The 13,636-nt window shown below is 42.0% G+C and overlaps 1 protein-coding gene and 1 long non-coding RNA gene across 2 annotated transcripts in view; one reads left to right on the top strand and one right to left on the bottom strand.

The window, feature by feature from the left end:
• Positions 1 to 13,636, top strand: part of apba1a (amyloid beta (A4) precursor protein-binding, family A, member 1a) — a 105,015-nt gene that overhangs the window by 22,365 nt on the left and 69,014 nt on the right.
• On the bottom strand, positions 9,345 to 12,070 carry LOC115111942 (uncharacterized). Its single transcript, XR_003860872.2, has 3 exons — positions 11,761 to 12,070; positions 9,542 to 9,656; positions 9,345 to 9,449 (listed from the first exon to the last, which is right to left on the bottom strand). It is a non-coding gene; the product is annotated as an uncharacterized LOC115111942 (long non-coding RNA).

Below are 13,636 nucleotides of genomic sequence, written 5' to 3'. Positions count from 1 at the left end.
TATTTATGTTTCTCTCTCTGCTCTCCCTCTATTCTCTCACTCCCCCCTCGCTTATAAGTCACATGACAACCCTGTGACATTCATCTAACATGAACTCTTAGTACAATCACATTACAATGATACAACTATGACATAAAAGCGTGTAACAAAAATGATTATAAGGGTACAGTAGTATTATAAGCTTTTCTGGCTAATACTTCTTTAAACTCAGTGAGTCAGACAGACCACATGACTCCTCTCTAGGATCATTAGTCTACTGCTTTAATCAGATATTATAATGACTGTATGTGTTTCACCTCTCACTGTTACATTGTTAAGCTTTCTGTCATTTAATCCACAACCTAGCTCTACACGCTGCGTCTTACACAAACAGGCACCCATGCATACAAGCCCTGAGTGCCTGCCGGTTTCAGCCAAGCATGAGAGTGTGTGTGTGGGGGGGCTGAGGAGGTGGTGAGAGAGAGCAGTTGTGGTTGTGACTGCGGTGTACCAGGGGTAGTTGAGCGAGTGGGTGGATCTCACATCAACTAGGGAAAGGGGGATACCTAGTCAGTTGTACAACTGAATGCCTTCAACTGAAATGTGTCTTCTGCATTTAACATATCTGAATCAGAGAGATGCTGGGGGCTGCCATAATCGACATCCGCATCTTTGGCGCCCGGGGAACAGTGGGTTAAATGCCTTGCTCAGGGGCAGAATTACAGATCTTTACCTTGTCAGATCGGGGATTCGATCCAGCAACTTTTCGGTTACTGGCCCAACGTTCTAACCACTAGGCTAAAAGCCGCCTACTGGAGCACACTTAGGCAAAGCCCACTCCGATAATTCTTGAGCATTTCTCTGAGGTCACACAACTAGAAGAGAGGGGGAGGTAGATAATGGAAAGAAGGAGAGGAAAGAAAAAGTGGTAAGGCCTGAGGAGATATTGTGCCAGGGAGAGAGGTGGAGGGAGGGAAGTTGAGGGAGAAAGGGCTCAGGGTGAGAGGAGGGAGGGAGGTTGAGATGGCTCAGGGTGAGAAGAGGAGGAGGAAGGGAGGGTGAGTTAGAGAAGGGAGAGAAAATGAGTGGTAAGGTGTGACGAGATATCATACCAGATAGAAAGGGGGAAGGTGGATGAAGAGATGAACCCAGAGTGTTGGAAAGCTGGGAAAAAGGTGACAGGGAGGCAGGAAAGGTGAGGGGCAGGGAAGATGGGAAAGAGGCAGTCAGAGAGGCAAAGGGAAGAAGATATGGCTCAGGGGCCTATAGAGTCTAAGAGCTAGCTCTTTGGTCTCACACACACACAGCTTTCAGATTTGGTATCTGAGCCAAGGCCACACACACACACGCTCACAGACAGATACACTGACACAGACAGTGTATCTGCACACACACATTGAAGGTACTGAAATAGCACCAATATTTTTATCTCAGTGCAGAGTGGAAATGGACAGAGAATATTAGTCCTTTCTGTGGAGATAAAGATGACTCAGGCTGGCACTACATCTGTTTTCAACAGTCAGATTGTATTGTAATATGCTGACCAGATCGGGCACGCGCATGCTCCATCGCAAGCATGTTGATTTTGTCCATCCACACCAGACGCGATCAGGACACAGTTTGAAATATCAAAACAAACTCATGAAACGCATGAAACATTCATTTCAATTTTGCTAGCTAGCTTGCTGTTGCTAGTACATTTTTCCAGGGATATAGACATTGGGTTGTTATTTTACCTGAAATGTGCAAGGTCCTTGACTTAATCCACAGATAAAAAAGTAAACCTAGTTAGTTTCTTGTAATCTCTCCTCCGTCAGTTTTCTTCTTCTTCTTTGGACTATACAGTCGTGGCCAAGAGTTTTGAGAATGACACAAATATTAATTTCCACAAATTTTGCTGCTTCAGTGTCTTTAGATATTTTTGTCAGATGTTACTATGGAATACTGAAGTATAATTACAAGCATTTTATAAGTGTCAAAGGCTTTTATTGACAATTACATGAAGTTGATGCAAAGAGTCAATATTTGCAGTGTTGACCCTTTTTCAAGACCTCTGCAATCCGCCCTGGCATGCTGTCAATTAACTTCTGGGCCACATCCTGACTGATGGCAGCCCATTCTTGCATAATCAATGCTTGGAGTTTGTCAGAATTTGTGGGGTTTTGTTTGTCTACCCGCCTCTTGAGGATTGACCACAAATTCTCAATGGGATTAAGATTTGGGGAGTTTCCTGGCCATGGACCCAAAATATCGATGTTTTGTTCTCCGAGCCACTTAGTTATCACTTTTGCATTATGGCAAGGTGCTCCATCATGCTGGAAAAGGCATTGTTCGTCACCTAACTGTTCCTGGATGGTTGGGATAAGTTGCTCTCGGAGGATGTGTTGGTACCATTCTTTATTCATGGCTGTGTTCTTAGGCAAAATTGTGAGTGAGCCCACTCCCTTGGCTGAGAAGCAACCCCACACATGAATTGTCTCAGGATGCTTTACTGTTTGCATGACACAGGACTGATGGTAGTGCTCACCTTGTCTTTTCCAGACAAGCTTTTTTTCTGGATTACCCAAACAATCTGAAAGGGGATTCATCAGAGAAAATGACTTTACCCCAGTTCCAGGCAGTCCAAACCCTGTACCTTTTGCAGAATATCAGTCTGTCCCCGCTGCCCTTCTTGACACTAGGTCATCCTCCAAAAGTCTTCGCCTCACTGTGCATGCAGATGTACTCACACCTGCCTGCTGCCATTCCTGAGCAAGCTCTGTACTGGTGGTGTCCCGATCCCGCAGATGAATCAACTTTAGGAGACGGTCCGGGCGCTTGCTGGACTTTGTTGGGCGCCGCCCTGAAGCCGCCTTCACAACAATTGAACCGCTCTCCTTGAAGTTCTTGATGATCCGATAAATGGTTGATTTAGGTGCAATCTTACTGGCAGCAATATCCTTGCCTGTGAAGCCCTTTTTGTGCAAAGCAATGATGACGGCACGTGTTTCCTTGCAGGTAACCATGGCTGACAGAGGAAGAACAATGATTCCAAGCACCACCCTCATTTTGAAGCTTCCAGTCTGTTATTCGAAATCAATCAGCATGACAGAGTGATCTCCAGCCTTGTCCTCGTCAACACTCACAGCTGTGTTAACGAGAGAATCACTGACATGATGTCAGCTGTACCTTTTGTGGCAGGTCTGAAATGCAGTGGAAATGTTTTTTGAGGATTCAGTTCATTTGCATGGCAAAGAGGGACTTTGCAATTCATTGCAATTCATCTGATCACTCTTCATAACATTCTGGAGTAAATGCAAATTGGATGATACAAACTGAGGCAGCAGACTCTGTGAAAATTAATATTTGTGTCATTCTCAAAACTTTTGGCCACGACTGTATATGGCGGTTGGCAACCAACTTTAAGGTGCATTACCACCACCAACTGAACTGGAGTGTTGACCTCATTTCATCTTTCAATCACACACACTCCTAAAAACCAATAAGATGATGGGAGAGGCGGGACTTGCAGCGTGTCAACCAAGTTCTATTTTAGCACCTGGCTACGCAAACGCTCGCAAGCAGTTTTGATGAAATTATTGAATAACATGTACTGTATGTGTAAGTTTATTTTGCAACGCTCACGCACGTAACACGAGTGGTGTGGTCCGCATGTAAGCCACCAGAAAGAACACGCAATAACCAAATATGAATAATATCACTCCAGTAAAGATAAATTGTAATCCACAGTTCATACCCTTTACCTGTCGTGATGAAATAACATGTTTTTGTCAATAGAAATGCCATTGCCAGTGGAGTGGAGTGTAGTGAGGCTAGAACATGACAGATCTTCCAACAACACTATCTATCACTACATGACTGTGTGTGTTTCTGAGATAGTGTCTTAGTACTGTCTGAGAAATGCTGTTGTGTTCTCCCTTCAGTGTTGATCTTCAACCCCAGTCTGACACAACCCAGTGTTTGTTCCTGTCAGACAGTGGAGGACAAACCACTTCTGTCACCCCACAGATGTCATCCCTGTGTGTGTGTGTGATGCTGAAGGTTTTCCAGCCTTGTCAACCTGCTCTAACACACACTGAGCTAAGCTAAGCTGACTTCAGAGATCCTGTGTGTGTGTGTGTGTGTGTGTGTGTGTGTGTGTGTGTGTGTGTGTGTGTGTGTGTGTGTGTGTGTGTGTGTGTGTGTGTGTGTGTGTGTGTGTGTGTGTGAGACAGAGTATTAGACAGCTTGTTCATTGTTGTATATATGAGTGTTTGTGCTTAATCAATGGGCACCAGTGAGAGGATTTCTATCCCCAAGGCCACTGTCACACACACACACACACACACACACACACACACACACACACACACATATTCCAGTAAACAGAACAAACCAATCAGGACAGAAGTATTTAATATTGATGAGATGAATGTTTCATCTCTCTGAGTCACACTATGTCTTCTGAAGTTGATCTCAAATCACTGGAGTACAGAGAAAGGAAAGGTCGGCCAGAAGACATAGTGTGACTCAGAGAGATGAACACACACACACCACTGGGGTAGATGTATACTGTATGTGATGAACAAACACCACTATCTGATTGTGTATTCCCGACTGCCTCCCATCCTTGGTGTAAATGATTTGTGATCAGTAACTGGGGTTTTACAATGACAGGAGGGTTCACTGTCCATGCTGTCTCCCTGTCAGAGAACAGTGTCTGTATTATGTCTGTCTTTTCTTGCTTTCCCATTGGTCGAGAGGACAGTAGGTGCTGTATTTCCATTGGTGGACAGAGGTTTCTGTGCCTGACTTTCTGGGTGCATCTCAATAGTCTTAAGTCCACACCTCATATCCTTTCCTTGAGATACCTGAGATGTGAGGAGGTGGCCTTGTGAGACTATTGAGATGAAGGAGAGGAGGCCACGTTAGACTATTGAGATGTGTCCAGTGTAAAGATCACTTCCTTCACCTGCCGTCCCAGTGGAAGTCATTACCGAGGCATCTCCATGACAACCCAGCAGCACACCATGACAATCCGGCAGCAGCTTGCTCTGCGTGGGGAGATTCAGCCAAGCATGATCACAACAACTATAACACTCCCACCCTGACTGACTACTATAGACAGACAAGATATAGAGGAAATATGTTTATCATTGGTTCTGAAGTGTAGATCCAGGTTTCGATAATTGTACAAGTCAAGAGTTATCGCTACATACTGTATGTATGTATTTATAGTATGTTTTGCTGTTTGGTCTATCTGTGGTTTATATTTATCTTAAACAGCCTTTAAAGAGTGACTGAATTTCCTGATTTAGCCTCGTTTTGAAGCTTCCTATATGAAAAAAATACTATAGTATACTATAGTTTAAATACGGTAGTATTATTATATTTATATATATAGTATTCAGTTATGTTTTTGTTGACTTCAATGTAGTACTTACTGTAATGTTTTTTCTTACATGACTGTAGTATATTATAGTATTCACTGTAGTGTTTTTGTGGACATGACTGTAGTTTACTATAGTATTCACTGTAGTGTTTTTGCAGACCTTTCTGCAGTATTTACTGTAGTGTTTTTGCGGACATGACTGCAGTATACTGTAGTATTTACAGTAGTGTTTTTGCAGACATGACAGTATATTGTACCAACAGCTAAAATGGCACAACTACCAGACTACGCCTGTTACTGCTTAATGAGGGGAACACCTCAACCAGAACACAAGACACACAGATTCGTGACAGTTCACCTATTGAGTTGGTTCAACAGTTCTGAGTAGGCTTGGGCGATATACTGTATATATCATATACTGGGGTATTTATAAATAGCCACAGGATGGTTTTTGCCGTTTATTTATTTGTTTCAATAAATTTCTATATTTGTAGCAACTTTTTAAGTGAATACCTACAGTCGACTTGTGCAATACTTTAGGAAATAAAGCAGATCGCGTTCTTCCTATCATCTGTCACATTATTTTACATTATGAAGGTAGTTCCCCAGAACAGTTGAGCCAGTCGCGTTTGTTTGTATATAGCACGACGGGAGAAAGTGGGAGCAGTTGATTCCAACTGTATATTGACAGGGGTCGCATTTTATATTGAGAGTCTGTGTTTTTTTGCTTCAATAGAATGATCCGGGATATGAAACTATAGTTTCACTTTTTTATTTTATTTTACCTTTATTTAACTAGGCAAGTCAGTTAAGAACAAATTCTTATTTACAATGACGGCCTAGGAACAGTGGGTTAACTACCTGTTCAGGGGCAGAACGACAGATTTGTACCTTGTCAGCTCGGGGATTTGAACTTGCAACCTTCCGGTTACTAGTCCAACGCACTAACCACTAGGCTACCCTGCCGCACTTCACATAAAATGCATTAGTTCAACACATTCTGCAGAAGTCAAACGCTATTTGGCTGGCAGCCACACGAGTAAATTAGTTTCAATGAAAAAAATGTATTTTTTTGCAAAAACGATGCATGACCATCATGTTTCTAATATTTATCATAGAAAGAATGTAGCCAGCTACATGTCCCATGTTTTACTGGAGCAAAGTAGGCTGGCTACACTGAGGAAAGTGCAAAAATGTGTCTGATGCTGAGCAAAAATAACAAGAAGCATTTTAGATCTACGTTTACAAAACGCAGCGAGATATTTCTTATGCGTTTTATATTTTTTTCCTGTGTGAAAAATGCATAATTCTGCGTTAACGTGACCCCTAAGTTTAACTTATCTAAGCAAGTGGCTGAATTAATAAGGTGACGAGGCATCATATAGTGTTTGAGAAGTCAAAGCCCTTTGGATGAGTTATCTGTACAGCTGCCACTGCTTGATTTCCTTGTGTTTTCTTCTCCTCTCCGTTCTGCGCTTGTCTGCTCCTCCCCCCTCGTCTCCGAGCAGAGCTGCGTGTACACATGCTGCTTCAGAGCCAGTATTGTTCTTCCTTCAGACAAGCATGTGTCAATACTTTTATCATTTGCACAATGTCTCTCTTTCACATTCGCCTGTAAATGTCCAAACTCACTAAAAATATACAATTTGGTTGTTCCTGACCTACATAACTTTAGGAGCTGGATTGCCTGTCTTTGCAATTCGTTTAGTTTTGTTTGTTCCAGAGTTCCTCTGTGGAGATCGGAGAACCTTTCAAAGGGACAACCATCTCTGCAGCACTCCACCCATCAGGCCTTTATGGTAAAGTGGCCAGACGGAAGCCATTCCTCAGTAGAAGGCACATGTAAGCCCGCTTGGATTTTGCCAAAAGGCACCTAAAGGAGTCTCAGACCATGAGAAACAAGATTCTCTGGTCTGATGAAACCAAGATTGAACTCTTTGGCCAGAATTCCTAGCGTCACGTCTGGAGGAAACCTGGCACCATCCCTACGGTGAAGCATGGTGGTGGCAGCATCATGCTGTGGGGATGTTTTTCAGTGGTAGGAACTGGGAGACTAGTCAGGATCGAGGGAAAGATGAACGGAGCAAAGTACAGAGAAATCCTCTAGAGCGCTCAGGACCTCAGACTAGGGCAAAGTTTCACCTTCCAACAGGACAATGACCCTAAGCACACAGCCAAGACAATGCAGGAGTGGCTTCAGGACAAGTCTCTGAATGTCCTTGAGTGGCCCAGCCAGAGCCTGGACTTGAACCCGATCGAACATCTCTGGAGAGACCTGAAAATAACTGTGCAACGACGCTCCCCATCCAACCTGACAGAGCTTGATAGGATCTGCAAAGAATGTGAGAAACTCCCAAAATACAGATGTGCCAAGCTTGTAGTGTCATACCCAAGAAAACTTGAGGCTGCTTCAACGAAGTACTGAGTAAAGGGTCTGAATACTTATGTAAATGTGATATTTCAGTTGTTTTTTTATATACATTTGTAAACATTTCTAAAAACCTGTTTTTTGCTTTGTGGCAAAATTGGGAAGAAGTGGAATAATAAAATAAGTGTGGGGAATAACAGTAGTGTTCTTTTTGAATAAGCATATAATTACTCAATATTTTTGTCCATTGTTAAGAATGAGAATTGTTTCACTGATCAGACTAAGTAAAGTAAGTAGATCAAATCTCCTGAAAACAAGATTGCATTAATCTGCCCCTACAGCCTAACCAAATTATTTCTCTATTGTCCCCCCTCTAGAATCAAACTTACACTTTTGGGTTCACTGTCTGAAAATGTTTTTCGTAGTTACAAATCAGGTCACCCTACCAAACTTTCCTGTTAAAACATATTGTAGGTCTGTCACAACCTAAATTCCAATCACCAAACAAGGGGACTAATGCAATGTGGATTAAATTGACTTTGGTGCATGCAACCTACTTTTGTTGTAAACAGTGCTGCTCTTTTTACAGTTTTATAAACTCAGCAGAGAACGTTCTCTCTCTATTCAGCTCCAATCTAATCTTGAGTGGTATTTCTTTAAAAAGTGCATCCAATTCCCTTGATCCCTGACATAACTAGACCAATCATATACTTCAATGTGCCGCGGTTCAGAGGTTCCACTTGTGATGTTAAATTACAGGCTCATATCCTCCGATTTCAACATTGGACTAATTAGAAAAATAAAAGTACTACTTTCCAATGTTTGAGATATAAGAAGTGTGGCGTGTGAAGAGGGTCAAATGTGTGTGTTTCATGGCCAATGCGTGAGAGTTGCCAGTACTGGTGTACATACATTGATCAACAAAAAATGTTTGTGTCCATGTGACAAAGACAAAACATTTCATGCTTTCAATATCATATTGATGTGCTTATAAAGACAGTATGCTTACACTTACCTAGCAAATAAAAATGTGTGTAGAGTACAACTTCAGCTGTCTAACATGAACTAGAAGGGCATTATATTTGTCTATTTGGCCAAATCTAAGGATTTGGTTTTCTAACCACCCACTGAAATGCACATCTCTCTGGGTGAGGTCTTCCAGTCTCCAGTGGGTGATTCCATCTATGTAGTATGTATTACAGGTGCAGCCAGGTGACAGGAGGGTTGGAGTGCATGACACTCCATCATAGATATGACAGAGTTCAATAACCACAGGCAGATGTGAAATACCAGAGGATGCCACTCTTCTCATACCACTCTGTAGCTACTGACCAATCGTTGAATCGCTCAGTAGCCTACAGAGTAATCTGGGAAGAGTGCAATTGCTGAACTTATGTAGATATTCTAAACAATGTTTTGATAACTTTCACATTTCCATGTAGAATAAACCATCCTTCACATACTGTAGAAGCAGTGTTCTGCTAATATAACAATGTGCTAATATTATACCTTCCTGTAGTGTGTCCCATATAAGAACGGAGTTCCCTGGCATGTTTGAAGAATACATAGGGCCCCCCACCCTATTGATAGTACCATTCGATTCAATAATAACAAAAGACAATAACAAGCAATCAATGTCTTTTATAATTTTAATGCTGAGTGCAAGGTCTGTCCCAATTCAGACATCAGTATCAACCTGTCTTTCAGTCAGAGGACTCTTCTGTCCTCCATCTGTAGGAAAATGAGGATAAGTTGATGAGTGCCATGTATTGAAAGGGTAATATTACTAAACACTTATGATGTACCGTCTTGTTAGTAATCACCTTTTGTCCTTTCTGAGATGTTTGGCATGTTAGCATAGATCAGCTCCAGGTCCCCCTCGTCACAGATACAGGTCATGAATGAGCCTGACTTCAGCGCCTATATCCTACCCAGCTCCTATATCACAGATGGAGGGAGAGAGAGAAATATACAGTCGTGGAAGCCAACAGTAAATACACAGTTGAACATAGCCATTCAGAGATCCTGATTCACAGCTAATTCACAAGGGACACATGCCAGCATGGTTGGCTTTACTCCATTAGCACAGTGGAAGGGGGCACCTCCTTACAACATACAATGCAAACATTTTATCTACTTCCCCAGTCAGATTCATGGATACCATTTTTATGTCTCTGTGTCCAGTATGAAGGACATTAGAGATAAAGGCTCTCATTGTCCTTAAAGGGATACTTCAGGATTTTGGCAATCTCATTGAAAAGTTTTTGATTAAGTCCATCTATGTCAACATTTGTAATTGGCTGATGCAGAACCTGTTACTGGATATAATCACAGTCAGCTGGTGAAGTTAGCATAGGGCTAACGTGTTCCATGTTATCTGATGGAACTAGATAGAATGTAGCCTTCTAATCACGTGCAAGTAAATCAACGATTTTAATTGGTTGATGCCCATTTTGAGATGCAAAAACTGTTTCAAATTAAACCTTTTCTAATGTTTGCACATATGGTTCCAAAATGTTTTGCCCTCTGTCTGAGTCAGTGCTCCAGTCTGAGCAGCTCTGTGTATGGATGTGGCTAAATCACAGCCAAATCAGTGACTATTTCCCTATACCAGAATCTAGACCTCTCGATCACAGGATTCACTGGCTATTTAGCTCAGTCTCTGCTATAGTAAACCTCTAGTTCAACCACTCTCCTGTCTGTTCTTCTTACTCCCAATAAGAGGAGACAACTGTTGTCTTCTGGTATGTACACACACAGACCAGAACTGTCCCAATATCTGATGTTTTACTGTTTGTTTTCTGTCGGCCAGAGTCAAGCAGCACCCTATCACATTATGCACTGGAAGAGCAGGACAGGGAGAGGAGGCCAAGGTCTTCTAATTTAATTAAATTCAATAAGATTTCATTTATCCAAGAATAGGCAATTCAACTAATTTCAAGTTTTCTTTTCAAGTTCTCTACTCCGTCAACTGACTGGTAAAACAAGACAAATGTTGAAGGCCTTATCAGAAATGAGCATTTATGCTACAGTTTAACTACAGCTAGGCTAACCTTAAGCATGGTCAGAGAGAGCATAGCTAGCCACAGTAGTCATTTACAGTTTATGGCTTTTTTAAATCAACTATTCAACAAAGAATTGTGTCTTTTGACAGGGAGTTATACATGGTTGCGAGAAGATAGGGAAGCGCATTTCTCTAAAATGTTGTGCACAAATTTGTTTACATCCCTGTTAATGAGTGTTTCTCCTTTGCCAAGATAATCCATTCACCTGACATGTGTGGCATGTCAAGAAGCTGATTAAACAGCATGATCATTACACAGGTGCACGCAGTAAACAAAATGTGATTGTAGATCCAAATAACCAAACTATAGCCTATCGCCTACTACAATGAGATGCAGCTGTCTTGCCAAACAAATACTTCAAACATGGAAAACAATGTCACTCATGAGTACAGCAACACGTTGAGATATGGCACAATACACTGGATCAAATTCGACCCACTCAATCAATTAAGCAATGCCTGCCTACCATAACACTGAACACGTTTGTCAAAGTGGAAAATTAGTTCACACATGTAACTGCGGATGCCCCACCCATGAGTCAGTCCTATGTGTTCATTTTGAATATTGTGTAACGTGTATGTGGCATTGTGGGTACTAAACACATTGGCAAGTTCATTGTCTTTTCTGAGAGTATATTCCATCATAGACAGAAAAGGTATATGACATTTCTCGCCAGCTGCCCGTCATTAACAAACGTTGACACCAATGTTCCCATAGCACTTCAAACTTGTGTTTCTTTCCACGATGCAGTGCCTTTCAAATGCTCTTTGCGTACTTAGCGAATCGTTTGTTACTATCAATATCATGCTTCCAGTTAGAATACCCAGTTTGGGTGAAGCTGGATTAGCATTAGCAGAACTTTCGACATGGGAAACAGTAACCGAGTATTCCAGCCACTATCTTCCTATGAACAAGTTGCTTTTAAATTAAAGTGTTTGGACAGAAAATCTGCAGCTATAGTAGGATTTTAGGCTAACCTGGGCTGGCTACTCTGTTCCAAGATTGTCAGGAACAGTCAGCGGGGCTGTGGAGCCATTATCCTGGGTGGGTAGGCTCTGCACGCGGAGCTAGCTGGAGCTCGGCAACATCATCACTGCTGGGCTTGGTAGTTTGATGCTGCTCATTGCTCTTTTTCCTCTCTTGGATTTGTTTGGCGAAGTCAATTTCTGATATAAATCGTGGCATGGCAGATTCGAGCTTGCTAAATAGGCTACGGCTAATAACACTAAAGCTTTTTAGAACTAGCTAAGAAGCTAACTTAACTCTTTAGTTGTGAGGCAGAGTTGAGTAAAGCAGCTTCAACTGTAAAAATGTACCCCGCCCATCAAATACTACAGGCGGAGGCGTATCATGTTATCCACTTAGCCTACCACAGGGAAGCTTTTTTCCCAGCTTTTTATGGAAAACCAAAGGAATCATACCGAACCATCCCCAAAATAATTCCAATATCCAAACAGTGCACCAGCCATTGGATGAATGCAAAGAGATCTGTTACAAAACACCAACACTTGTAGGTGTAATGACATTTGGAGATTGTCATTAGACCTACACTCTTGTAGATTGAATTAATTTATGCATTTTCCCTACAAATTGAACTTTTTTGTCAAAAGAAAAGTCGGGAAACCTGTACCGGTACAGACTCAATGTGCGGGGGCACATGTTAGTCGAGGTAATTGAGGTAATATGTACATGTAGGTAGAGTTAAAGTGACTAATCTTTTCAGTCTCCTGAAGGGGAATAGGCTTTGTCGTGCCCTTGTCACGACCAGGTTTCTGACCTCCTCCCTCATTGCTGTCGGTGATCAGTTGTGTCGTCTGCAAACTTAATGATGGTGTTGGAGTTGTGCCTGGCCGTGCAGTCATGAGTGAACAAGGACTACAGGTGGGGACTGAGCATTGCAAATCAAAAATCTCATTTATTTATATAGCCCTTCTTACATCAGCTGATATATCAAAGTGCTGTACAGAAACCCAGGCTAAACCCCAAACTGCAAGCAATGCAGCTGTAGAATCACAGTGTCTAGGAAAAACTCCCTAGAAAGGCCAAAACCTAGGAAGAAACCTAGAGAGGAACCAGGCTATGAGGGGTCGCCAGTCCTCATCTGGCTGTGTTGGGTGGAGATTATAACAGAACATGGCCAAGATGTTAAAATGTCCATGAATAACCAGCATGGTCAAATAATAGCACCCATGAGGTGCCCCCGTGTTCAGGATCAGCGTGGCAGATGTGTTGTTACTTACCCTCACCACCTGGAGGCGGCCCATCAGGAAGTCCAGGATCCAGTTGCAGAGGGAGGTGTTTAGTCCCAGGGTCCTTAGCTTAGTGATGAGCTTTAATGGTGTTGATGTGAGCCATGACCAGCCTTTTCAAAGCACTTCATGGCTACAGACGTGAGTGCTACGGATCGGTAGTCATTTAGGCAGGTTACTTTAGTGTTCTTGGGCACAGGGATTTTGGTGGTCTGCTTGAAACATGTTGGTATTACAGACTCAGTCAGGGACAGGTTGAAAATGTCAGTGAAGACACTTGCCAGTTGGTCAGCGCATGCTTAGAGTGCACGTCCTGGAAATTAGATTAGATTAAATGTCATTGAACAAGTACAAGTACAGTACAACTAAATGCAGTTAACATCTAACCAGATGTGCAAATAAAACAGTACAACAAATTTACAAGTGAAACAATTAAATACAATGTATATTATTAAGTGGGATGTATAAATGTGCAATGAAGGTAAATGGCAAGTACAAATGGCAAGTCTAAATGTCCAATGAAGGCAAATTAAAAGTACAAGGAGGCATGCATCTGAAATACAGGGATAGCAGCAATGAGGTTACTGAGGTAGACATGTACATG

Source organism: Oncorhynchus nerka, linkage group LG27 (assembly GCF_034236695.1).
Source record: "Oncorhynchus nerka isolate Pitt River linkage group LG27, Oner_Uvic_2.0, whole genome shotgun sequence".
NCBI classification, from domain to species: domain Eukaryota; kingdom Metazoa; phylum Chordata; class Actinopteri; order Salmoniformes; family Salmonidae; genus Oncorhynchus; species Oncorhynchus nerka.
Note: the sequence above shows the minus strand (reverse complement) of the source record. Positions and strands in the feature narration are given on the sequence as shown.